The 27191-nt window shown below is 41.6% G+C and overlaps 1 long non-coding RNA gene across 3 annotated transcripts; it reads right to left on the bottom strand.

Moving 5' to 3' along the window:
* Positions 1-4354: 4354 nt before the first annotated feature.
* LOC115947140 (uncharacterized) lies at positions 4355-26878 on the bottom strand. Of its 3 annotated transcripts, XR_004081098.2 has the most exons (5): positions 26553-26878; positions 19601-19708; positions 10558-10676; positions 9131-9325; positions 4355-7935 (listed from the first exon to the last, which is right to left on the bottom strand). It is a non-coding gene; the product is annotated as an uncharacterized lncRNA (long non-coding RNA). The 3 variants fall into 3 exon arrangements; XR_004081099.2 differs by lacking the exon at positions 19601-19708 and having other exon boundaries at positions 10558-10714; positions 26553-26873; XR_004081097.2 differs by lacking the exon at positions 19601-19708 and having other exon boundaries at positions 26553-26868.
* Positions 26879-27191: the final 313 nt, after the last annotated feature.

Raw genomic sequence — 27191 nt, forward strand, 5'->3', positions numbered from 1 at the left:
GAACTGCATCTTTTTCTCCTCATCCAGCTGCCATCTTTCTGCTGGGAAAGGTATTTGTGGAAGAAAATCCATCGATTTTTATCTTTGGTGCTATCTATGAAAGATATCCATGGGTTTGCTCATATCTGATGTTAAACCAAAACGATAATTTGGAAGCTGTATATTCAGAATGTAAATGACTCATCTTTAGGTGAAACTGACCCTAATTAGATCTAGATCAGCCTTCATTTGACAGAGAAAGAAAACTCATTTTCTCTGAAATGCAGTAATGGCTAGGAAACTAGCCCCAGACCTTAAATTAAAAGCAGGTTTTAACATGCTGGCTCCATGCCTGCCTTCAATATCGGCCTCTGCCTGTTTTAGTTAAATAAATGGTAACAAAAGAAGACAGGCTGGGTGACGTTAAATAAAGAGAAATTTAAGAGAGTAATTATAGCATTAAACAGGGCCAGAGGTGAGGAACTATAAACTTTGTGGAACAAAGAGCAGCATCGCAAAACTTTGTTCGCTAAAACCTTTTTATACATGGTCACGCAAAACTGTTTGTAAGCTAAGGTGCCTGTCCCCAGCACAGGGCATGAGCGTGCTCTCAACATCAGTCTGTCCATGCTCCTGGTGTACAGGCACATGTGAGGGGTGGGTGGGAGATGGCGAGGGTGGACCCAGGGATGGTCAGTGGTGGTCAGCTTTGCAGCATCCCCCCAGGGAGCATCTTACACTGCTTTTCCACTTCATGTTTTGTTTAATTTTCATAGCTTGTGCCACTTGATGTTCTTCCCCTACTTGCTAGATGGCTTTAGAGAAGGAAGTTTGCTGGAGAATGGTCAGTATCTCCTACTTACAGGTTTTAAAGTTTTTGTGTTAAGGAGGTATGATGAAGGAACAGCCCACCTCAGTCAGTTAGAATTCTGAATGAATCATTCTGACCACTCCACTGGTTATTGTATTGAATCAAAGATATCCTTACAAAACCAATTGCTCTAATAACATATGGTGGGCAAAGCTCAGAAGATTATGGGCTTAATTCATATAAGCACCCGAGAGAGGTGCACAGTGGGGAATTGAATTAAAAAAAAAAAAGTCATCTGGCCCTCACTTGTCTTTGAAATGTGATGCCCTTGTTATGTAGGAGGCTATTTAGGCATCTGTGCTCTGTGTGTGTGTATAGTGAGACATAAGAAACACAATCATGACCAAGATAATCCCCTAACCTGGTGTTCTTGCATAGTTCAGAGGACAAAAAAATCAGTTTAATGCTTTTTTAAACGGTTAGCTGCAGGAGAGCTGATGTGGAAAGGATAAGTTTTTGCATCATCTGGCTTTTGGGCTGGAGCAGGGTCGTGTTGTGCAGGCATTGCTCATCATCTCCCTGTGCATTGGTCCAGACCTACCCCCTTAACAGGCTGCCAGTCCCAGGCAAACCCAGCTTTCATTCAACTTTCTGATACAGACTAAACTAAAGTATACCTATACTTGGAAGAAAAGATTTTCATGTTGTCTATCACAGTACAGCTGTGTTCCCCCGACCTAGTAAGTCCTGTAGAGGGCCAGGGAAGGCATTCCCAGATGGGCATTCAGAAATCAGGAGGTACACCCAAAACTCATGAGATTTTTAGCATTGCTTGGTTTCGTGTTTTTTGCTGTTGCCTTCTGCTTTCATACTGTTTCAGCTGTAAGGTTTCCAGCTTTTGATAACTTTGAGAGACTGAGATAACAAATAGCCTCAATTAATTACATAAATTCAGAATTTGGGTAATTAGAGAAAAAAACATTAAATACTGACAGTTGGTAGAGTGAGCTGATACCTGCTGAGATCTTCAAGAACCTAATATCTATTTCAGGAATGTCACGTGTAATATTAAATTAATTTGTTGCTGGATACTGAGCATGGTAAAAAGGGGCAGGGGGGAGTGAATATGTATTTCAGCACATGTTAATGAAAAACATTACCATCTTTTCTTTTAATAAAAAAGTAAGTAAAAATTTAACAACATTTCTTGCTAATGCTTTTCACTCATTCATTCACTAACTGCATTTTTCTATGGTAATTTATGCAAGATACCTCAATTTAAAAATGAAATGCTAGTGGAAAAGTGCTCACAATATTATTGGTCAGATTTTCAAAATCAATTACTCTGAAAATAAATTAAAAGAAAATGCTCTGTCAGTATTTAATTCAAGATTCTTTTAATATGCTAGAGTCTGCAGTTCAGGTACCTGCCAAGTAAGATTTAATCAATTTCCTTTGAGATCCCTGTATAGGGAATATCTGTATCAAGGTCTCTGATGAGTTCCTTTCCCATGTGTTTTTAAGGTAACTTTTACAAATGCAGAACATGTTGAATTTTACAGAACTCCTGCTGGTTCCTGGTCTCTGACACCTTTGGCTATCTGGAGTATTTACATCTTAAAATATTCTTAAAAGGTGGAAGAGCAAATTTTATGGCCTTAATGGCTTGTTCATGAATTTCAAAGTGTTGTTATCAGGACTGATGCATAGGTCTGGGAAATGTCCCTTTTCCATCACCCAGGAAAAAGAGAAGGGCAATATGCATTGGATTCTTTAGGAAAAATGATAATGGAAGTGCCTGTGCTGAGTTGATAAAGTTTCTTTGAAATGAGAAACAACTCCATTCTTCTCAGTAGCATTAACATGGTGGGAGCAATTCCTTTCTACCTCTAAGGTTTCTCAGAAAATCCCATTTTGTTCAGGCCCTGCTGACACTTGGAGAGCACCCCTGACAGCAGGCGAAAGGATACATGTTCAGGCCACCTTGTACAAGGGCTTGGGGTGCAGGTATATGTGTGTCTTCCTGAAGTTTGAGAGGATTTTCTGAAATTGGTTGCATCACTTAATCCCACGTGTCTGTCACTCACCTCATCTTCACTTTACTCCTTTAGAGCTGTTGTCCTGAACTCCTGAACCAGCCTTTTGCTGCCTACCTCAGTTGGCTTGAAGGTCAGCCCTTTGGCTCTCTAAGCAGCAGTTGACACAAAGAGACCCATTTTATCTTACTTGGATATTATACTTGGCTTAGGGAATTTTGCAGAATGTTATTTCCTCATTGATCATTAATCTGCTCTCCTTACAGCTGAGGTGAGACTCTGATGTCTTAACCCTCATTTCTTGCTTTTGCTGGCTCTGCTGGCTCTGCTGGCTCTACAGGCTCTTTGTGTCTCAGAATCTGGCCCTTAGTGTTTAGCTGCAAGCAAAAAGTAGCCGCACATCTGATAGCAGCTGTCTTACTGTCTTACAGCTGGAGAGCAACCCTCCTGCAGCTGCCCTGCAAGCATTCATCTGACCCAGGCCAACACAGGCACCTCCTACATGGTATCTCTGCATGACTTGGTCTTGCTATAGCTTGCCATGTTCTACATTTCAACTGAAGCAAGGGATAAAGAAACCCTTATCTCTAGAAACGAAGGCTGTGTTTGACTTTTGATGTGCACAGAGGAGACTGATATTTTGAATGCAGGCAATAGAGGACAAATGTGGTGCCAGAAGTTGAATGTTGAATGGTCTGTAGTGATCTTGTCATCTCCTGCAGATGCCTTCAGCTTTCCAAAAGGCACGCAGTTTTCAAACAGAAAGCATGCAAAGCAATGTGCTGTGGACTGAAGTGAAAAGCATACAGGAAAGTATAAAAGTACACTCTTCAATGTCTTACCCATATTGCTGCGTCTCCAAGCATAACAGTGTGAATTTAACCTCCAGTAGCTCAGTGATGTTGGATATGGTATTGATGTGTTAAATCTCCACAGAGAACCATGGCACAGAAAAAGATGGGTTCAGGGGTTTTGGCAGATGGTTAATGGCTCACAAACAGTGAGTACATGGCAGAATATAGCCCTACCCATGGAAGAAGGGAACATGCCCTAATGTGTGATGAGAGGAACTTTCTACACTTGTGTTATCTCCGTAGGACAGCTGTAGGTGTCTATATGGCTATCCAGATCCAAGCTCACACTCTGAACTCGCGCTATAGGGGGTCACTAATGGACTTGTCTTGTGGCTTTCTTTGGCTTTGGGCAGGGAATTGAACCCCTCTAGATGTGGTACAAATGCAGGGGACTCTATATCTTAGGCGGATGTCCCAATGACAGTGTTTTTCCTGCTTTGGGCTGACATGAGGTGGGAAGCCTAGTCTGGATTCTGCTGCCCAGTGAAAGGTTCTGCCTATCTCATGTTCCAGGCCCTGCCTTGGCACAGCCAGGCTCATTAACCTGATACTGAGCCCACCAATAGGTTTTGCTGTGACTACTCACACTTCACTCTGAGCATGCTGTTGAGCACTTTTCTAGATTAAGACTTTTACTTCTCATCTAAGAACTAATTAAAAACTATCACCCTTTTTGTATGTGTATCCCAAGAGCATAGAGTACAGGTTTTGTTTGAAAACAATCAAGAATACAGTTATCTTTAGTAATGAAACCAAAATTGTTTGAAAGGCGGGACCTTGTGATTTGGGCCAATGATCGATACACTCTTTTACAGCAGCTTTCTTATGCTTTTATGGTATGTGTCTGCTGCAGAGGGTTGTGCTCTCTTATAGCAAAGGGCAGGACACTTATTAATAGAAACAAAAAGAATTAAGTATCTGGTTTTTAGGTATCAAGAGTTCTCCTTGTCCACATATGCTAAGAAGTGCAGCCATATCAAGGTAATCTCCTTGTTGTTGCTCTATGCATGTCAGCTCTTCCATGACTAATGTGTGTCATATTGTTATCATCCAAATTATCCAACATCAGATGGCTTCTTTTAGAGTGGGATGTGATTAATCATTGCTGGCACCGAGAGCTCAGAGATCAGCTTACACTCCTTACTCCAAATGAGTTTGCAACCAGCACGCTGAGAATAAAGACTTCCTGAGGAGGATGAAAATAGCGCTCATAGGTAATATGAAACACCAGATCTTGAGCCTGTGGAGATCCACCTGAGTCCAGAAGGAGGAGTGAATCTTGCATGTCTCTGTGAATCCCAGGATTTTCCTTGGATTTGCAGGAGAATTAGTGCCAGAGTTGCCATGCTGCCATCTGTACATCACATGGAGATAAGGAAATGACAGAAGTAATTCACTGAGCTCCAGATACCAGCTTCCCTCACCACATGTTCCTGTATAAAACCATCATTAGCCAGACCACTCTAAAATGACATTTGTCCCATACCTATCCAGTCAAACACAGCAGAAATAGAAACCCACAGCCACCACAGACTTCTTGATGACTAATCAGTCATCTCCCAGGGACCCCCACAGAGATTGCAGTGCCAATGCTCTTGAAGAACACTAAAGCCAAAAGATGAACACCACTCTTCCCACCCCAACACAGCTATCGCCCTTGGTACCTCTGTAGGCAACACAACTGCTGCTGCACCTGTGTGTCCATTTCCTGGCACTGAGAGGTTTTACCTGCAAGTCACCAAGCATAAGGGGATTCACACCTCAGGTGACTCTCAGGCTGCTGCTGCTGTCTGCATCCTTTGTTCCCTCCTGTGTGTGCCTCTCCCTCTAGGGTGTTCTCACAACTTTATTGTCTCGTCTCTTCTTTTTTTTTTTTATATGTATACATCTTCTCTAAGTTTTTTTATAGAGAGTAAATCCTGTTTACCAGTTTTCTATTGGACAAAATGTCAGAACGGGTTAAGTAAAATAAGGTTTTTTTCTTTACATATAGGACATTTGTTCTGAAGATGAGGTTTAAAGAGATGAAAAGTTTTATGAATTTAGATCAGGTAAATTAATTAGAAATACTTTTGTACTTGGTGAAAGTTTTCTTTCTGACATTCTGATGTCCTGGAGAAGACAAGATGAAGAACTTTTTGGTTTTATGTTTCAAACACAACTTTGTTTATTCTTTTCATCAGAACTTTTTTTTTTTTTAATCCAAGAGCTTGAAAAGAAACACAAAGGGATTAAACACTCTGAAATGAAGTGTTCTATTAGGGGTTAAATAAAATGTTTCAGGCTGTCTCCTTATCTTTTACTTTTCTTGCCTTTTTTTTTTTACAAATTCTAAAATATATAAATATCTGTGTTTGCTTTTCCTAAATTTGTTTTATCATCAAGCAGATATTGCAATTTTCTAGCTCAGGATAGGGAATAGTCCATGCTTGGATCAGTGCTATATAAAATGTAATAGTACTGTATCAATCAGCTTCTGGTGTGTACTTCAGTTGTGGTTTTTCTGGTAAGACTTTGTTTCCTACAGAAGTGATAATCAGCTGTATTCCATTAAAAGAATTCCCAGTCATTCCCAGTAAAGTGTGGCCCACTGTTATACATTATTATATCACTGCCATGTCTACTGAAAGATTTGTCCTGGATATCTTCTTTTTCTACTAATATTAGAAAATGTCATGAGAAACATAATATAAAGTACATTGGGGGAAAAGGGGTGATTCTTCAACAGCTTGAAGAAATCTACTGCTGTAAAAAACAATTTTCTCTGTGCTGCTAAGATGGATAGTTTCACTTGAACCAACATTCAACATCTTTTTCATTGTCACTTTCCTTTGTAGTAGGATACAATGTCTCTGTTCATTTTCTTAGACAAATGATCTTCCTAGGCTCTTTTCAATGTAATTTTTACATATCACTTCAGGTATGAAGTGCTCTTGAAGACTTTATTTATTTGCTATCTTTAATTACAATCCCATATAGAATCCACAGTAATTTTTTATTAAATTATGGTGCTAACTGTTCTGCCTCTTTCCATTTGTTTTCACTCCTGTCCTGTAGTTTGCTTATGTCCACAATGGAGCCCTATATGCCCGAAAATGAGGCCTTGTATGTCCATGGCTTTTCTTCTAAAGCCAGTGTCACAGTAGCTCAGGAGATGATTTGTGGCTGACACAGGGGTGACTAACCAAAATGATGAAGGCAGTCCAGCCCCTAAACTGTGTCCACTATGGCCAGGAAAGATCCTTAGAGCTTTAGGGACTGTGGTCCCCTGGCTGTACCTGCTCTGCTGATGATCACCTGCCTTGCCAAAGAGATGCATTTGCTTCAGTATTTGTCTTTTTTTCCATATTCATGGTCATAGCTTGCATTTCCCCAGTTGTGTCAGCATGTGTGGTCCAGGTGTGACTTGGCACTTTCACACCCATCTCCTTTGCTTGTTCCTTGTCTGCTGGGAGGTCCTGCTTCACACAGAGAAGTGACTCCTGGAGCAGTCAGCCAGCCACACTGCTATATGAGGATAAGCATGGGACAAGTTAACTCTGCATCAGCTGCTGAGTCCCCCTCAGGCAGTGAGTGTCATAGTAAATTCTGAGTTGTGAATATCTGGACAGCATTTGAGGAATGTATTAAGAAAACAATAGGATTGAACAATTGTACAGAGTCAGAAAACACCATGTGGGAGGTATGTATAGTCTGAGTTCAGCCCCTCCACATCCCTGTAATGTCTGACACCCTGTAATTACAGGCTCATAGACATGACTTGTATTTAAAAGTTTCACTTCAACCATAGATCCACAGAGACAGCATCTCATTTTGGTGTAGCGACCCTAAATTTCTTTGACCTAAGCCTACCAAATGTGTCTTTTGACTTTGGCTTTTGACACGATCTATTCTTCTTCTCCATTTCCCAAATAGTCTGTGGAGCCAGACTAATCGCCACTCATTAAGTGCCCATTGTGTTTCTATTTCCATGTTCCATGGTAACAGACACTTTTATTGTGATTATTCATCTGCTGTTCTTTCATTAATAAAACATTTAGATTTCACTGCCACAAGGCTTTTCAATAACCTTACATTGTAAATACACTTTCAAATGCAAAGCTATTCTTTGGTACACCTAGCAGTGACACTTGAGAGTCTTTTCTAGCTTCTTGTTTGGCCAGTGACAGTAAGTGAGAAATGCCCACTGCAGGAACTGATGATCTCCATTTCCTCTTGATGGGCTAGCTGTCAGTTTACTGCAGCCTAGATGCACCTGAGAAAGGAGACATAAGGTGAAACACCATCATTAGTTCTTAGCATGTCTCTTCCTCCCACTATGAGCTCTAGTACTTGGAATAAGTTTCCCACACCTTTGGGATCTAACTGATTCCCTCTGCTGGTATGTATTTGCTTTAGCCTGTACCAGATTGTGCCTGTATTACCTGATATGTCATTCAGATAGGTTTATTACATCATATGAGGGGTATGTTTATTAAGGGAATGCCCTTACTGCTGCATAAAATCTGGGCCGTCCTCACTGCCAGGTCCCAGCTGTGCCTCCAGGTGAGCTGGTGGTCTTGGTCTGCCTGGAAGGCTCTGTGCAGATCAGCTCCCCATGCTCTTTGTCTCAGTCTATTTTCCCTCTTAATTAAGACCAATCCTGTTATCTAGAAGCTGGAGAAAATTAAGACACGTTTAGCCTTGTGTTGAACAAGTGTGTTTATGAACATTCTTGGTAGCATAAAAATGATTTTTCCAGGAAGACTGTCTCCTGGACTGCTTGCCCTCAAGGACTGTCTGTTTTTATATGTCTGGTTTGGAGGATAACTGAGTAATCTTTCCAGGCACAGAGACCACCATATAGACTGAGTTATGGACTATGCCTTTTGTCTTATTTTATTTGAGGCCTGTAGTGATAAGAGAAAGAAAACCTACCATTGGGCAATGCTAATTTCTATAGATAGTATTCCTCAAAGCAAAAATCTGTCAGCAGGATGGTGAAGATGATGGCATTTTTTTTAATAGGGTGGGAAGCTGCCCTTGACTTAATCCTCCGAATCTGAGTCAGTCCTCCACTAAGTTCCTCACTGTCTCTTTGGCTCCTTCCATACTGGTCCTTCTTTTCCTCTTCTTTAACCCCTTAGACATGTGCTTTTTTTTCTGTTGCAGATTAAAAAGTAGTTCTTACTCCCCTCAGAAATAAACTTCACATTTCTACTTGCCCCTGTAGTTACAATAGTGGAAAGTGATGTTGGAATTGTCTTGCAGGTCTGTCACTCACTGTCTACATATCCATAACACTGAAACTCTGGCAGTCTCCCTGCTGGCTGCCTCTTCTTTTTCAGGTTCAAGCTTTTCCTCACACATCCTTTTTACTCATCCACTTACCATCTTGATCCATTTATTATTGCCTGTATCTCTGTAGTCGAGTCTATTTTTGCTTGGAAACCCAGGCTGTTTTCACTCACCCTGCACTGCCACTTCTGTAGCCTGTGCATGAGGTGCCTCAGCGAGGAGCCCTTCCCAGCTTGACTGTGCACCTCCAGAACCCAGGACTTCTCAGAAGGAGCAGGATGGCTGTTTTCTGCTTGTAATACAGGAGCATTTCCAAGCCCTTGCTGCAGAGCAGGTCCCTCCAGACAAACATCTTCACAAGATGGTGCCTGCCCAAAACCATGGATAATTGGAGTGTAAGGAAAAAGACCATGAGAGAAACAACAGGTTTGTGGCACAAAAGAAAATAGTGAGGTAATACACAGGGAGTAAATTTATATAGCAAGATAATGAGGCTATAGTAACCTATAATGAAATTATTCTCCAGAGGCTTGTTTTTATAAGGACTCTAATGTGCACTCAAGGTTTTCATCATGCTGCTGCCAGCCCTGAGCCTCACTGCCACTGCCCTCCATGTCTGAAGGACTGAAACAGGCCTGCCTATTTATCATGAGTTTGCAGAGGAGCAGAAGGCATGAAAACGCTGAGCTTTGGACTGGGAGTGTGTTCAGTGTTTTCAGAGGAAGGTGAGAATAGCTCCTGGAGTGGCCGTGGGGAAAGCAGATTCAGCCTGCCTGACTGGAGTGATGGAGATGCCTTTCAGAATTTGATCTTTCAACACAATTCTCACGTTTTAGCCAGCTGACAGCCCGCTCTTTGAAAGGGCTTCTGTGTAATTGTGTGAACACAGTCCTTTTAGATCCCTTCACTATTGTGCACTGCTCTGTAAACTCAATACACTGAGGTGGAAGTTCACACAGATCATCATCTTTTATACATTTCATCACGTGCATCATTCTCATTTTATAGCCAAGTCACCTGAATTTGACCTGAGTTGTCACAGCAAGATAGATTCCACAAGCTTTGAGGCAAATAGGTTTGTTTTAGAAAACAAATCTACACTTTTGCCTAAGCCTTGAATTATCTTGATTTATCCACAGAAAAGGCACCTCTGGGACATTTTTGGGATAACTGACATGGGTCCACTATTGAACTATGAATAATATGCGGGTGATGAACTGTTCCAGGTCATGCAAGATCATTTAAAACACAAAGAAAGCAGAAGGAGAGGAGGGAAACAACATGAGAAAATCCTTGGTTCTTTACAAGCATTGATCACATGGACAGTCTGGCATTGATACAGTGACAGTCTTAGAAATGCATTGCATGGAATTGCATGTCTTATGTAAGTAGGTTTTTGTTGACTGTAAAAGGTTACTGCAGTCTAACCTGTTGTTAATCATGAAGAGATCAAACGTATCATCACATACCATATCTACGTAAGAATATCACCAATTTAGTTCAACCTGGTGTTGCATGACTGTTCTTATTTAATTTAACAATATATTTCAATTTATTATCAACCTGCCCTGAGCTCACATAAAGTGAAATAGAAACAGACCTGTCTCGGGAGATTGCTGAGTTAACCACACACTTTCAGAGCAACTTGTCTCACAGGGTGCAGCGGTTTCTGTGGCAGTCTTGTAGACATCTTTATCTATCTGAAGAGGTCACCACAACCTGAGTATCAGATGAATGCAGAGCACAAATCATTCCATCTTAAAGCAGATGTATAAATAAAATCAGTTGAATTGTACTGTATGGACACCTCTCTTTTCCTGTTACACCTAAATGGAGCTAAAAATATGCTGAGATATTCCACCTGTTGTTGTTCCCATTTAGAAAGAGAAATGCTAACTCAAGAAAACCAGTTTCCTGAAGTGTTTTGATTTAATTGAATAAGCATCAGGTGACATAAAAAGGTATTTGTTGCTTTGGTTGTTTTCTGTTCCATTTCTCCCCAGAAAGCATAAGGGATGAACTTGGGACTAAAATCTCACAGGGTGTTAAACTGTCTTCATAAGACATGTTAAGCTGCTCAGTTACAAACTGTTTGCCATTCTGATTGGTTGGGTAGGAAAGCTTCAGGGTGCAGAGACCAGGCATGGGGTTTCACAGCCATGTCTTGTAGTTAAGTCTAGCCTAACTGATCCAATATGCTGCAGTCCTGGAGAAGAATGTTTGGCAAAAGATAAGATGCTGGACTTGGTGGACTTGCCCAGTAGAGCAGATCCTGTGGCTCCCATAGAACAGTGTGAACTCTGGTATAGAGTACAGCTGGTGAAAGAAACAATTAAAAAGTAGAGCCCATAGTGAAATAATTTTCCAGATTCAGTAACTAGCTCTAATTAAGTACTGGGAGAGCTTTTCAAATTCCACCAGCTTCTGGGTGTTTAAATTTTTCTGACATCCTCCTATTATCTGAGATATTAAGGTAGTTAAAGCCTGAGAAAAATGTAAGCTATGTCTGCATATTTTGTGTGGTGCTACCAGTTAATCCCAAGGCTTTCTCAAGGAATCCAGTTCTTAGTCTGGGATTTAGAAAAATGACATTAATGCTCCTTTGCATCCAACTCTACATCCATTATGTTTAAATTACAGTTTCTCTCAGCTTGACTGCTATAAGTCCCTGCTCTTGTGTCTCTTGGCACATGTTTCTCTCTCATCAGTGCAAAAATGCTGCCCACCTTGTCCTTCTCTCTTGTGCTCTCTGCATCAGCCCCACCTGAAGCCATCCCATGACCTGCCTTCCTACCTGCCTCCCACCCAACTCAGTCCTGGCTCCTTTGCAAGCTTGCCAGGTATCACTCACCCACACTTTTGATCTGGGTCCCCATTTCAGATCCTCCTCTTTCTTGACCTCCTGCATCTCCCTGTGTTTTCCTGAGCTGTGAGATTTTGAAGGAGTCTGACTTCTTCAAGAATCAAGAGCAGGGTCATGCAGCACACAGCCCAGTCAATGAGAAGAATCAGGTCAGAGGCAAAGGCTGGGGTGCTGCTCATACCTCAGGAGGTAATTGCATCTACCCCTTCTGCTGAACCCACCAGTGATCCAAATAATGGAAGAGCAAGTACGCAGATTAACAGAAGACCTGAGACCCGGAGTCCATACAGTACTTAGGGTCACAACTGCAGGTGATTTTGGCAATATTTAAGAAGGATGAGACCCTGTAAAGGGTATAGGGAGCTGCACCTTTGGGCCCAGAAGCCAGTGTTGATTATGGGAGAAAACTGGCCTCCAGCTGCAATTCCAGCAGAGCAGGTGCTGCAGATCTAAAGCTTTGATGTGGGTGTTTTGGCACACGGGACATGTGATGGAGCTGATGTGATGAACTCCTGTCTCACTGGAGCTCCTTTCCCTACCCATCAGTGCAGCTTTGGAAAAAATGGTTTGGGGGCTGGGAGTACCTGCTCCTTTGGCTCTCACCTCATGGATGCTCAGTTCTGGGTTCCATCAGCTCCCTGGGTGAGAGCATCCAGAGAGACCAGCCAAATATGACACTGTGCATTTTGCTGGGTGAGATTAGCAGGAGAAAAGGCTTTCAGTAACAAACTACTGAAAGGTACAATACAGGCAAGTGCACAAGGCAGGATCTTCCCCATCCAGTGCCCATAGTTTCAGCCATCACATCTGATGGGTCAAGTGCTAGGTTGTAGATAAATTTTACTGTGGGTTTATTCTGCAGAGCATCCAAGAGTCCTGGCCTACTAACCTGTAGCCAGGAACTCACCTGGACTGGGTGCTCTGAGCTCTTCTGTATGAAACCCAGCCCACAGTGGCTAAATGGTGCACCCTGGTACATCCCTATGAGCTGGAAGTAAACCCAAGTCCCTCCCAGGAGACACCTCCTTGTTAATGTAGGCAGTAAATAGCAGAGGAAAACATGAAGGGAAGGGGAAAGTGAAAGGTGAAATACAAGAAAGTGCAGCCCAGATGAATATCAGTAATTAGCAGAAAAGACACAAGAGGAACGATCAGAATGAGAATATGCTCAGGAGTGCTGCTAATAAAGAGGAAGAGAAAAAGAAAAATAATAGCAACGTTTAGGATTTTTTTATAGTATCAAGGAGGTGCTGAAGGAACCTGTTTACAGCAAAAGATAGGAGCCAGAAATCCATAGCCCATTTTAAACCTAGCATAGCACAGCTGGCAAGGGACTAAGAAAGGAGAGGAATCTTTAAAGATGACTGAAGTGGTTTAACTGAGAATCAGGAGATGAAGCTGAACATCAGACTGCTCATGACTGATTAGATTCCCTTGAGTAACTGGTTGTATCAAAAAAAACAAACCTCTGAGGCTGAAGGGCTGAATCAACAGAAGTGGACATCCTCTTCTGGCAAAGGCTGACAGACATCATCAAACAAGGGCCATGAGTGCCTTCAGCAGATCTTTGAGACAACCTGCCCAGCAGATTGTCACATACTACCAAAATGTGAAAAACTTTAAAGACCTGTATCAGGCTCTCCTCCTTTAAGGGGCTCCCCAAGAGGAAAGGTGAAGTGTGGGTTTGCAGCCGGGAACTTCTGTCTGGTTGTCATAGCAATATACCATGCTGGTCTCTAACACTTTTCTAAAGCAGTATGTAAAGTAAAAGGAATAATCGGGTTAGCTGGCTAGTTACCTTGCTGAAACCTGAATGTGATTAGTAAACCAAACTCATTCTATTTCTGGATTAAATTCTTAAGACTGGAAGTCCCTTTTCACAGCAGAGAGGTGATGCGCACCATTTCTAGGGCCTGGTAATTCTATATGTTTAGTTTGATGCCTGCTAGCAATATCTTCTGAAATTAGAGGGGCTTTCTGTGGTGGTCTCAAAGGTTGCTTTCACTTCTGGTATATTCTTTGTTGCAAACCATGTTGCTTGACATAATTATATGAAAAGAACAAAATATCCAGTGTTTTATTACCATTTAATTAGGAGACATTTCTTTCTTTTTTTCTTTCTTTTTTTTTTTTTTTTTTTTTACATCAAAGGCCAGAATTCAACTTGATTTAGTGATCCAAAGTGAATAAATATGAGTCCTCACAAGCTCAATTTAACACAGACTTCTGTTGCATACACACAGCATTTCTGACTGGTCATCCCTTGGTCGTTCTGCCACCTATTGCATTGCATTTGTGCCCAGCATCAGCCTGTGTCTTCTACGAACCTGCAGCACAGCCACAGGGATCCCAGCACAGCATTTCTCACTGTGTTGACAGTACCAAGGTGCACTACCTGAACTTCAGCTATGACGTAGAGTGTTTGAATCGCTGAAGGAAGGTTTTCATCAGCTCTCTTAACAACAATGAGCAGAACTATGTATTTGTTTTAACAAACAGTCCTGCATGAAATGTAATAATTTCCAGTTCCTGTTTCTTGTCTATCTTGTTCTTAAACAGCATTTGATAAAAATATTGCTCAAAGGAAGGATTTAATTATAAACTACCTTTTCATTGTCTTAGCTAGATGCATAAAACTGCATTTTATGCTCTGATGTTGATCAAATTTTTAGATGCTAGTCCAGATGCTTTGATATTATTCCAAAGTAAATGGGTGGGTATTAAAGAAATTAGTTTTGGTCTATACTTACATACATGAGAGCAAGATTTCAATTTAAATAATTGCATAGTTGATATAGTTGCAAAACTGCATAATCCAGAAGAAAAACATTTTTGATCAAACAAATATCTTATTTGACCCAGTATGAGACATTTCATTTTACTTGTCATGAGATAAGACGTTCTAAAAATTATTTTGCAGGCTTTCAAAATGAGTTTTTGAAAACAGAAAAAAAAAGCTGTTTCATTTTAATAACATCAGAACAAAAAAGTTTTACTTTTCCAATATTCTCACCCTAATCTCCATTTCTGTTCAAAATTATAATTATTTTTTTTAATCCCAATTTGCAATCTGATTGGTTTAAAAGCTGCACATTTTAGGAAATACATTATTATTCAGAAATACAGCATCTGGCCAAATCCAGGATTGGTGTTTCTTTCACTTCAGTGCCCCATTATTGTATTGGTATACCTTGCACCATGCAATGGAAGAGAGGGAGAGGTAAAGGAAGACTTTAAGAAATAGAGGATAATTTAATGTAAGTTTTTTTTCCACAGTTTCTTGGACAATACTAAGTACAATATCCCTACCAACTGTATCATAACAAATTCAGTGGTGGGGCTTGCTGGTTCTTTCACATCATAAATCTATATAGAAGTTTAATTATTTTACCAAAAGCGGCAGAACATAATACTGCAATTTTTAACAGAAATGGAAGGAGCTTCTGCCATACAGAAAGGATTTATCCCCTAGATTTAGACTATACTATATACAGTGAAATGTGGCAATATTAAAGGTGAGGTGTTTGCAGCTTGCAGCAGCAAGATTGATACTTCTGCAAAGAACCTTCCTTTACTGAACTACATGAGTTAGCTGTTAATTCCGCTAGAACGCAGTTCCCTTCAGTCAATATTAAACTAAAAGCAGGTCTCAAAAAACAAAATAGGGGTCTAAAGAACAGGTCTCCTACAAGATGGACAGATTTTCAAAATATTGGAAAGATCTCATCATTTTTTAATGTTAACTTTGTAGCACACATTGTTTTTTTTAAATTCAGGCTCATCACTGTGTGACTCACAGGTAGAAGCAGCACTGTAACATCAGACTTCTGTGTTTTGACAATCCTGACCTAGTTTTGCATTGCAAACTTACAACCTTTTTGCAGATGTTGCTGAGAGACATCATATCAGGGGATGGGAACAGCAGAACATTTTTGCACCAGTTTGGAGGCTTTTTTTGGACCAGTGTGATAGTGATAGGAGCTAGATATTGCTGTTAACTATTTAATAACAGAACAGCTTTCAACTTGTGTGAATACTTGGTCCTTTCAGGAATAGAGAAAACAGCTCTGCTCAGAGAAACAGGGTACATGCTGATACTTACTCCCTATCTGCAGGATTGGATGCACATCCCTTTTTAATTAGCACTGGGGGGAAAATGCTGGGTGATGTTTATGGCCAGAGGCAGCAACAAGCATGTGTGCACAGGAGTATGCTAGACCAGTGGCCTCACGCAGTGTTACGGGGCATTGCAGATCCTCACTTCCGCAGAGAAAGCAAGAGAAAGCATCTCTGATAGAGAACAGAGGATGTTCACCTTGCTGTATCATAGACCTTTAATCCAGCAGGTTTCTGCACAGGGCATGGAAAGTTGACCTCCACCTTCTCTAGGGACGGGTGTGAGGGACACTTGCTTTTTTATCGCCATGGATATTGGGGCCGCAGGAGCTAAGCTTTTAAATGCAGCACCCAAGTTACCTCCTGCAATCAGGAGGTCTGTTGTGTTTTTTTAAAGGTGTGGTTTACACATGGCAGTGTTGGTGCCAACATAATGCTTAGAGATTCACACCCCACCTTCTGCTGTCTCAGACAGCAGTGTACACAGGAGAAGGTCCAACCTCCTGTGCTTACAAGCTTTGTCTTACTTCTGTGTTTTCTCTTATCCAATCACCATGCTGTCTCTCAAGCTTGTTGGATTTTCCCTTGAAATTTTCCCACAAAATCCATTCCCCTGCTGTCCCACTGGTGCTACCAGGCTTTTTCTGTGCAGTGTTCCAACCTACTTATAGTGCTGCCCTTTCCCAGTAGCTTGCCTGTGCTGTTCGGCTGCTGAACGTAGTGCTGCATCCTAAATTCTCCCATTTAACACCACATGGGACCATGGCTTGGGCCACTCTTATGGGTCAGTGAGGTTTCTTAGAGTAACACACATGCCTTGCACAAGACACAGTCTTACATTTGGCTGCATGCACAAACCAGCATGTTGCCTTCACTCCTTCTCACAAAGAGGATATTCCTTCACACACCATCAAAAAACACAAAGTGTGAGAAAGGCTGCTCTATTTTATTGTTTTCTATTCTTGATGGCTGCTGTACTGCCATCACCACCACAATACCCACATGCTGGTCTTGCCTGTGCTATGTGGTAAGACCAAACTCGGCCACATGTGGATCAGCATCTTTCATCTGTTCCCTCAGGAAGGTGGTCCATGCACTCAGGGCCATACAAAGGGCCTGATAACCAGCAGAGAAAGAAAATAATGTTTATGCTTCAATTTGCAGTAGCTCGTGCTATTTGCTGCTAGATGAAATGTCTAAATGGCTGAAGACTTCAGGTCCAGATATGTTGTTCTGCCACAATGCAAGTAGGAGATTTGACAAGCTCAGCCACCACTAGGTTATGATTTGTCGGGTCAATGAATCCTGGCAGACAACAGCATGACCATCTCATGACTGAACAGAGGAAGGAAAAAACACCAGCCATGGATACTTCCATGTGAAAGCTTTGTGTGTGAAATTAGCTGGAAAAAAACCCAAACAAATGAAATTAAATGAACCCATAGCCAGCACACAATTTGTGGACTCAAAGTGAAAATTGAAGACTTTTACCTGCCAGCCCATGCATTCACAGTCAGTTCCAGAAAGCCCTTTTCCATGCCTGTACTGATTTTGACCCAGATTGGGATTGGCCTGCTGATTATGATCCATATATGGCACTGGATTGGAAGGACTTCCTGCTATCTGCATGTTGCTGACATTTCATTTATGCCTGCTAAGGCATTTCCCCAAGAGGAAGTCTTTTGGTTAATTTCTATTGCAATGCCTTGAGGGCATTTTCCTTTCTGTGATCTCACCAGACCTCACTACAAAACAGAGCCAAATATGATTGGCATTTGGCTAGGAGGCCTCATGAAAACTGGTAAGCAAGAACAGTGTGAAGTTCTGACAGTGAATCAGCAGGGGTGCTCTGTGCTGGGCCCATAATAAACAGTGTACATAGAATCATAGAATCACAGAATTGTTTAGGTTGGGAAAGACTTTTAAGGTCATCGAGTCCAACCTAACTCTGTCAAGTCCACCAATATACCATGCCCCTAAGTGTCATGTCTACACATCTTTTAAAGACCTCCAGGGGTGGTGACTCTACCACTTCCCTGGGCAGCCAGTTCTGGTGCTTGATAACATTTCAGTGAAAATTTTTCCCTAATATGTAATCTAAACCTTTCCTGGTGAAAATAAATGTGCATAAACTTTTAAATGTATGCAAATACAGAGGGAAGTCAAATTATCTACTTCGTACCTGCAGAACTCTGCGCTTACTCCTTTACAATACCACTGGAGATATTGCTGGATGCATACAGTGAGCTGCTGGTACAATAACGTACAGAAAGTTGGATGAAGTTTGACACGGGAGGGACAGTGGGATTGAGTGTGCCCTCAGCAAGTTTGCTGATGACACCAAGCTGTGCGGTTCTGTTGATACGCTGGAGGGAAGGAATGCCATCCAGAGGGACCTTGACACACTTGTGAGGTGGGCTGATGCCAACCTCATGAAGTTTAACCATTACAAGTGCAAGGTTCTACACCTGGGTTGGAGCAATCCCAGGCACAGCTACAGGTTGGGCAGAGAAGAGATTCAGAGCAGCCCTGTGGAGAAGGACTTGGGGGTGTTGATCAATGAGATAATGAACATGAGCTGGCTTCAGTGTGCTCTCGCAGCCCAGAAAGCCAACCGTATCCTGGGCTGCATCAAAAGGAGTGTGACCAGCAGGTCGAAGGAGGTGATCCTGCCCCTCTGCTCTGCTCTTGTGAGACCTCACTTGGAGTATTGTGTGCAGTTCTGGTGTCCTCAGCATAAAAAGGACATGGAACTGTTGGAACAAGTCCAGAGGAGGGCCAAGAGGATGATCAGGGGACTGGAGCACCTCCCATATGAAGACAGGCTGAGAAAGTGGGGGCTGTTCAGCCTGGAGAAGAGAAGGCTGCGTGGAGACCTCATAGCAGCCTTCCAGTATCTGAAGGGGCCTATAGAGATGCTGGGGAGGGACTCTGAATCAGGGACTGTAGTGATAGGACAAGGGGTAACGGGTTCAAACTTAAACAGCAGAGGTTTAGAGTGGATCTAAGGAAGAAATTCTTTACTGTTAGGGTGGTGAGGCACTGGAATGGGTTGCCCAGGGAGGTAGGGAATGCTCCATCCCTGGCAATGTTCAAGGCCAGGTTGGACAGATCCTTGGGTGACATGGTTTAGTGTGAGGTGACCCTGCCATGGTGATGGGGTTGGAACTAGATTATCTTAACATCCTTTCCAACCCTAACTATTCTATGATTCCATGATTCTAAGGGTCTGTTTTCCCAGGTTTTATGGTATTCAGCCTCAATCATGACACTGTTTTCCTGAGTCCCAGAAATTTTTTTTTGCAATATCATGAAAAAATTCCTGCCAGTTTGCACACAAGCAGACTGGGACCCTCTGGTATGTGTTGCCTGAGCCCATTGTTTGTCTGGTCTTCATAACTGGGCTTAGAGTAGGACATTGGCAGAAGACTCAAGAAACCCTCAGTCTTGTCTCCACAACCCCTCAATGTTATACACAGACTAAGGAGTTAACAGATCATGGACCTTTCCTGTAACGGATTTAGAAAAGAAGAAACCAAGCTTATTTACTGTTCCCACAGTCTGTGCTCAGAGCAGTTTTAAATTGCTAGGTTAACTAGCCATTCCTGAAAGAAATTTTCAGTGCACCAATGTATTCTTTGTGGTTGAAGCAAAAATTACTTACAGACAGTGCAATGTTTCTTGCAGAGGAAAACTTCAGCCAATGGAATATTTATAATTCAGCTGTGATATCTTTAACTTCTTTCAGTCTGGGGGTTAATTTGTTTTATACCTTTTAAAGCAGACAGACAGAAGAAATGTTTTGCTAAGAGTCATTGTCATGGAGATATGACATAAAGTAGAATGTATTAAAAATTGTCCTCAGTTCTATTGTAGTTACTGCTAACAGCACTGAGATGTAGTGTGAGCACACCACAAGCCAAGTTCTGACGTCAATTACATTAGCTTAAACCAGATTAAAAATTGGCCTAAGACTATAGGTTTAAACATGACTGTATTGAACTTTATTTTCAGTATCAATAATGTTTTTGAGGAAAAAAACACGTGTTAGTTTTAGCATTTTTATCTCAGCACAGTTTGGCAACAGTTCTAATGTATTCCTAGCACTTGGCTTTATTTTACTGTTCATTATATTGCCTGAGCATAAGCACAATTCAGCCTGTCAGATGAAATACTTCAATGAATAAAATACTAGTTTGAAGGCTGGGGACCAATAATGGGAGAAATGCAAACAACTGTCACTAGGCATGGATTTCATATTTTGTGAATGACATAGTTTCCTCTCTGGTAGGTCTCTATCAGGTCTGCTACTATCCCATCTGGTATTCAAAACTTGGCTTATTATTAGATGTGGAAATCCATAACACATTTCATACAGATGAATGGGATCAGAAAACTTGCCATCATGTAGCAGTAAAACAGTCCAACAAGATAAGAATGAATTTATTTTCCCTGGCATCTGTAGTCTTTTTGGATATTCAATGAACAATGTTTCTTTGACTTCTTGATTAATTGACATACTAACAGAAAAGAAACCACATTTGTCCTATGTATGAAATCTTAATAAGAAGCTGAATCTGTCCCAAGGAAAAATATTTGGGGCCAGCAAAAGTCTCACGTAGCTTCTAAGCATCATTGCGCTTTCCTTCTGAGACTTGGCAAGAGGCTTCTCTGCTGGCCTATAATGCAGGCATTGTTGCTCTTGTCAGTGTTACCATGCTAACCTGAGATTCAGGACAAAGATGTGGACCTAACTGTCCTTTCCAGACAAGATGAGGGTTTGCAAAGCTCATTTTCAAACAAGAAGAACAATTAATATGTCCTCAAAAAAGATCAAGGCTCCTAAAAAATATTTATCTGAAAGTGTTCCCATCCAACCCAAGTCAACTGAGAGCAAGGAACTAACCAAAGAACACAAATATGCAGGAAAACATGTGAAAGATCTAATCACTAATGAGAAACATTTACTCCCTCACTTTCTGGATTGTGTGCTGATCTTCCATTCACTTTTTCTTTTTAAAAGTATTTTCTGTGCTATAATTTGCAACAGCTGGAACCATTTTGCATGTGTGTGTGCGTGCAAGTGTGTATGTGTTGGACAAATGAACATTACCAACTTGAAAAGGATGGGCACTGTTTTTGGAACTTGGCTCTGAAGGGGATGTATAAAGATATGAGAAAGATTAAGTAAGCAGAAGAAGCTGAGGGATCTTCTAACCTCAAGGCTGCTGCAATGTGTGTGGGCTCAGCAAGGGTCTCAGCACATCCTGTCCTACTAGTGATACCCTGACCCTGGTTCAGAGATTTCACAGTGCTGTAGAGCAAGACTGGATGCATTCACTGCAAAGCTTTCTTCAGCCCCAGAATCATTTTGGGCTGAAGCCTGACCAGTAACTGATAGCTATGCAAAGTAATTTCAATTTCTTTTACATAAACATTATGAGGTGGTGTTTATCCTGGTCCTGAAAGCCTTAGGGTTGAGATATAGGTGGAAACAAACAAAGAGACACTTTGTGAGCTCTCTGAGCAGTAAATGGTTCCCCTTGGCATGCTCTGACAGGCTATTTCTTTTTAGCTTTGCTGAATCAGCTTAATGGGGAAAATTCAAAACTCACTGCCAAACTCTTATGGCAATTTCTCTTTACCACAGTGGTCATAAACAGATGTTGTTATCCTCTTATACAGGGAACCAAATATTCCTTGGGGCAGGTTTGTGTAGGTTGTGCAGATTGCTCCAAAATTAAGGAAAGGCTGATGGTTAGGGGTGTACACAGTGGAAATGAGCATTTGGATTTGCCACATGGAACACACAAATTACATCAAAAACACATGCGACATTAGCCAATGTGACACCAAAACACGTCACTACCTATGTTACATCAAATGTAACAAGACAGAGTATGCAAGTATCTTGGAATTTTACTTCATAAAATGCCATAAGTGAATGCAATATATATAAATAAACCACCTCTCTTCCACAAGGCTGCTGCACCAGAATAACGCAACCAGGCCGTGAATACGATTTATAAACTGACTTCCATGGGAGGAGTTGTATCATGAAATTCAAATCCTGCTCTGATTTAGTAGAGTTAGCCCTCCAAAAGGGTATGTTTGTAGTCCCATTCCCAGCCTCACAGGAAGGCAGAGGTTGTACTCAACAACTTATATTGGCCTTTTGCTGGTGGAGGTAGTATCAATACAATCAAGTGTTCCTTGGGACAGATTCAGCTTTTATTACAGTAGTTCATATAAGACACAAACACACATTTTTCCAAGCATAATGTTTTAAATTGCATATAGATATACCCCATTCAATATTCAGAAGTGTGCCATTAAGCTTGCCATTTTACACAGTAGTTCTTTTAATCCAATCCAACATGTTGCTTGCATTTTACGACACAACATCACACTGCTCAATGGATCACTATAAACCTCAAAAAACACATCTGAAAAACTGGTTTTAGTGGGACATTGTTCTCATGACCATGCATTAGAGCTGTAAGGCTAAATTTCCCATGAAACAAATATGCCCAAACTTCTGACTGGAGAAGAACCTCAGAACAAAGCTTCATATCCCTGCCTGCCTGCAGAGTTTTGGGAAAAAATCACCATCAGAAGTGTCTAGGCCAACTATGTCCTTTCTGCTCCTCAGCTGCAACTCTCTTAGGTTTGAAACTGGAGCGTGTACTGCAGTTGTACATTTCCCACTCTTACTGCAGCAGGCTGCTTCTTGAACAAAACCCAGCATTACTGCATCCCTCACCTGCCCTGTCTTTGTCTAGAGATCAGGCAACAAACTTACCCTGTGAAAAAAGTGTGAGCTGAAGACATGCCCAAGGCAGTTTCTAGAGAATAAACCTGTGTCTTAAAGTGTTACCTGCAACAAACACAGCTTGAATGTCAGGACATATGCAATGCAGGTCATCTTGCCATTTTGTTCTTCGCAATCCAGGGCTTAGAATAGATGCAGAACAGAAACAGTCCAGCAATAAAGGACAAGTTTCCATTTCCAGCTGCTGGTGTGGCTGAATGATGCTGAACCCTGGCTGATTCTGCTGCATCCTTTTAGGTTACCATTATTTTCCCCTAGCTATCAGCATGAGAAGACCTCTGCTCAGAAGGTTAAACATGCTCTGAATATGGGCCACCTTAGCTAAACTGTGCAGAAAGGCCATGTCAAGGCATGAACTGGATCCTCCAAAATTTCTGCCACATCCTCTTGCCTGTGATGTCTTTCCCAACCAGTAACTCCCCACACCTCCAATCAGACCTTCTTTGCCATTCATTTTGCCAGCTTTGTATCAATTGCCCCGCTTCCAGATGGGCTGTTTCCTGCAGAGAAACAGTAATGTGGATCATGGTTTTTGATTAATAGATCTGTACATTCTTTATGCCTGAATGCATGCCATAATTTATGAGTAACAACAAGGATGTGTTCTCCAAAGAAAGTAATACTTGACTAAATTGTTCTCTTGACGTAAACCTGTAATTTAAAAATTATATATATTTAGAGTGCAAGTCAAAACAGGAAGTGCATTCCCAAAGCGGATAAAGATATTTCTGAACCTAAATATCTAGTGATACAAAATTGCCTTGAAATGTCTCCCTCCCCGCCTAACAAAACCACCCTTTACCAAATAAGCATGCTATTTATGGAAGGACTTTGCTGTGCAGGCAAGTTAGCTATCACTGTCTCTTTCAATGGTGAGACTGAGGACTTTCATAGTCGCAGGCTGTCCAAAATATATTCTGTCACTGGAAGGATGCCTTATGACAGCATCTGCACTGCAGCTTGGTTGTGCTCTGGCAAAAACGGGTTTAACCAGGTGTGCACTGTTCCACTGTGGCCATGGATACACAGGCATAAAGGTGCCTTACTTGAATCTAATTCAGGCTCCTCCTTTCTAGAGACAGTAACATTGGTTTAATGAATGTTTAAGCAAGACCATGCTAGTGCTGTTCTGTTGCACAATGAAAACGCTGTCATTCCTCTTAGTAGCCACCTTCCCCATGAAACACATGCCTCAGTGTTCACTATCTCCTTTTGACGTGTGTTGATGTCAGAAGAGCACATTGTATTTGAAGTTTCTTGCCTTACTAGATGATGTGACTCATCAAATTGTACATAATAATTTTCCTTTTTTTTTCATGTAAGTCAACAGTATTTTGCTAACTGAAGCTGTAGCACGTCCTCAGCATGTATTAGAAAGTAACCAGAGGAACGTCAGAAAAATAACAGAAAAAGACTCCAGGCACTTTATTCAGTTGGTTTATACTCAAAATAACCCCCCAAAACTCAAAAAACTTACACCCCTGCCTGATGGTTTTACGGTCCATTGCACAATAGCCTCTTATTGTGTGATTTTTTTTTTTTACCATGCTCACCTAAGGCAATATGAGCTCTTATAACTGAAGTGAAATATTGAAACAGAATTTTCTACCAACTACACCATTATGTGTGATACTGATCTACAGAATTCTGCTTCTAGTTCATTTTTAGGGGACAATAATAAATATTCCTACTACCTCGACTATTTTATGCCATGAAACAGAAATGCCAAAATCAAGGTCAAGAGTATGTGAGCGTTTTAATTTCCCTGGTGCTAGCCTACAGTAAAACTCCTCAGGATATAGTCTCCTGGTCTCCTGCAAGTCATTATGTATTTAATTTTCTCCCTGTAAAGTGCTTTTCTTGAATGCAAAGTCTGTGTATTCTAGAGGTAAATACATTAAGATAAAAGCTTCAAAGATTCTTTTTCTAAAGACATCTTATAATGTCTCGTAAGCTTCCTTATGAAATTCCAGTGCAAACCCCAACCATACTGTCTTCAAAAGAATTCCCACTGCACTTTCTTTATTTGCACAAAGGAAGGAAGGAAAATTAAAGTGGAGAGGGAGGGGAAATGCGGTCAATGTTATAGCCCTACAGATTGCTGAAGTCAGACACTCTGGACCCTCAGAGTGGAAAAAGACCTATTAGGCAGGGAACTGCATGAGAATTTGCTTGTATCTACTTGTCTTGGCTTCTATGGCTTTCAGACCATCTCATCCCTCAGATGCCACTGAATTGCCAACACCTCCTAAGATTGCAAAGCCCTAGCATGTTTTCCAGCAGCTTCCTCCTTCCCTCCTGGACTGTCTCTCAATACTGGAGGACCCTTCCATTAGACACAGCCCAAAGCTAACCTCTCTCAAATCACTCCTCTACCAGCCCGACTCCCCTCAGAATTACACTGCTGTGCTAACATTACTGGCTGACTTGCTGCCCAAACCTGTCTCACTGGTTTCTCTTGCCGCCTCCCAGTCTCCTTGTTTTATCTACCAATTACCCTGTGTTTTATAGCATGGGCTCTTTTGGCTAGGGACCGCCTTTGCAGTGCTTGCACACCTCCTAAAGCCCTGGGATGGGGTGCTCCAAAGCTCTGCTGCCCTAGATGTCCTAATATATAGTAATACAACCAGTCAGATGAGGAAGTCTCACTTCTCTACATTAGAAAAAGTGGTAGGCAAGATAAAGATGATGTAGATAAAGCATACTGCAGCAGCTAGCTTAACATACAATTTGGTTTCATTTTGTCCCTCTTCCAAGACTCCACCACAAAATTTTTGCGAGACTGCAGGCAGCTTTGCCTGCTAAAGAGCACACCAACTGCTACACTCAGGCAGGCTTGATGGCCCTGCAGAGCCTGGTAAAGGGGTAAAATAAAATCCTTCTTATGCCTGTGGTCTCTATTTGGCAGTTCTCGTGCTCCCAGGGGCTGACTCCAATTTCAGGAAGGCTGCACTTCCTCCACTAGCACCACTGGGTACCAGAGTCTCTGCTGAGGGCTGGTGTCCCTGCCTGAAATGCATGCATTCTTTCCCTGAACCCAGCCCAAACATGCATCAGGGGCTCAGATGTGTCCCGGTCTTTGTGGTGCTGTTAGTGCTGCAAGTGGGCACTTGTGAATGTGGCTGTCCCTTATCTGCATTCAGCTTTTGAATCAAGAAAATAGGTCTTGAAAATCTGCAGTCTACCTCAGTGAATGACAACATCTGCAGTTGACAGGAAGAGCTCAGAAAATCATAACTAAGATTTATAGGGAATCACAGAAAAAACACATTAAATTTGCCAGTCTTTGCACTGTTTGCAAATACTGCGAGAGATATTTGCAAATATCTGGGAGAGAAAATTAAATAAGAAAGTACCTTATCATAGAATCACAGAATCATAGAATCATAGTTTGTATTGGAAAGGACATAAAGGCCATCTAGTCCAATTCCCCTGCAGAGAGGGAGAATTGGAGAGCAGAGAGAGAGCAGGTGAGAGCAGAGAGGGAGCAGGCAAGAGCAGACACTTCTAACATAAAAACCTTAAGAAGATCTGACCTAAGGCAGGGCCTTATCAAAGAACTGAAATAAACATTCACATTAGCTAGCATTAGTGAGGATGAAGAGAGTAAAGCTTTTCTTTGAGGGAATGTAAATGGGGACAAGCAGTACAAAATCAGAACAAGTATATACAGAAGTCTATAATGGAGACTTGTGTCCTCCTCTGAAGGTACATGATCCAGTCATAGTGCATTAGCTTGGCTGCCTCTGGTAGGGACAAATTAGGCAGGGAAAGCAATACTCACCCCAGCAGTACAGGCAACTGTTTCCCATAACAGTGGGTCACAGCAGATCCTGAAATTTTGAACAGGCATGCTGCTAAGGTAGCTTCTCCCTGCTTTTTCTGTGACAAGGAGTGAGCTTGCTTCTCCTGCATCTGACAGCTGGCTGATGAATTATCTAAGCCACTAACTCATTTGCCTGTACAATGACATAGGATTTGTGCTGGTGATGTTTTATAAATGTGCTCATGCTGGGCCTCCAGTAGCCTGTGGAGGCGATCCAAGCATGCCTTCACCAAACAGATGGAACGTCATTTACTGGGCTACCAGTATTCCCTTGCTACTGCAAAACCTCTGAGAGTTGAACATTTATGTGCTCCAGACTGTGAGAAAATGACTCCAAAGCGACCTTTGTTTTACCTGCAGGTATACTGCCCTGTGCTGTGATCTTGTCAGATCTTGTTAGCTCATCAGCACTAGGGTAATCTTGGATGATAAAAGCCAGGGAAGACCTCACTGCTAAGGGAGGTAGTGCCTGTAGAATCATGAAAATGGGAAGAGTGAGGCACCAGCATCCTTTTCCCCCCCATTTTACAAAGAATTTTACAGGAGTAATTAGCAGTATATTATGGATGGCTTGTGAAGAGTCTCAGATCTAATTTC

This window comes from Melopsittacus undulatus, chromosome 1 (genome assembly GCF_012275295.1).
Source record: "Melopsittacus undulatus isolate bMelUnd1 chromosome 1, bMelUnd1.mat.Z, whole genome shotgun sequence".
Lineage (NCBI taxonomy): Eukaryota > Metazoa > Chordata > Aves > Psittaciformes > Psittaculidae > Melopsittacus > Melopsittacus undulatus.